Here is a 966-nt window from a genome sequence, read left to right as displayed (position 1 = left end):
TTTAATAAAGATAAATGTAAGGTACTCCACCTGTGAAGGAGGAACCCGCAGCACACTTATAGGTTGGGGAGTGTCCTTCTCAGCAGCTCGGAGGCAGAGGGATCTTGGAGTCATAACTGACTCCAAGATGAACACAGGCCGGCAGCGTAACAAGGCCAATCGCACCTTGTCGTGCATTAGCAGGTGCATGACTAATAGGTCAAAGGAGGTGATGTTCCCCCTCTATGCGGCACTGGTCAGGCCACAGTTGGAGTCCTGTGTCCAGTTTTGGGTGCCACACTGGAAGAGGGATGCAGGGAATCTCAAGAGGGTCCGGAGAAGGGCCACTCGCATGATTAGTGGCCTTCGTGATAGACCCTACGGGGGGAGGTTGAGAGAGCTGAATCTCTTCAGCCTTCACAAGAGACAGCTGAGGGGAGATCTTGTGGCCGCCTATAAATTTGTTAGAGGAGGTCAACGGGGAATAGGGGAAGCGCTGTTTACTAGGGCGCCCCAGGGAGTGACTAGGAATAACAGGTGTAAACTAGTTGAGAGTGGATTTAAGTTACATATTAGAAAGAAATTTTTCACAGTCAGGGTGGCCAGGATCTGGAATGGGCTTCCAAGAGAGGTGGTGCTATCACCTAGCTTGGAGGTCTTCAAGAGGAGGCTAGATAGTCACCTGGCTGGGGTCATCTTACCTCAATCCTCTTTCCTGCCACTGGGTTGGACACGATGATCCATTGTGGTCCCTTTCGACTCTACAATCTATGAATCTATCCCATTTCAACCAGCTAGCAGCATTCACTGGGAGTTATGGAAATAACCTCAATTCAAGCAACATGTTTCAATGCATTACTTAAATCAGAAGCATTTAATTATTTTATGGTGTCTCCTGAAATAAACCACTTCAGGTATATTTTCTAGTTTTAGGGTTCTGTGGTATATATTTTGCTTGTAAACGTAACAGTGACTGTGCTCTTTGTC

At 47.3% G+C, this 966-nt stretch overlaps 1 protein-coding gene across 5 annotated transcripts in view; it reads right to left on the bottom strand.

Moving 5' to 3' along the window:
- ORC2 (origin recognition complex subunit 2) overlaps positions 1–966 on the bottom strand; it is a 32,540-nt gene that overhangs the window by 11,781 nt on the left and 19,793 nt on the right. The gene's annotated exons all lie outside the window — the stretch shown is intronic.

The sequence above is a fragment of the Alligator sinensis genome, unplaced genomic scaffold, assembly GCF_000455745.1.
Source record: "Alligator sinensis unplaced genomic scaffold, ASM45574v1 scaffold566_1, whole genome shotgun sequence".
In the NCBI taxonomy this organism is placed as follows: Eukaryota; Metazoa; Chordata; order Crocodylia; family Alligatoridae; genus Alligator; species Alligator sinensis.
This window is presented reverse-complemented; position numbering and strand designations above follow the sequence as displayed.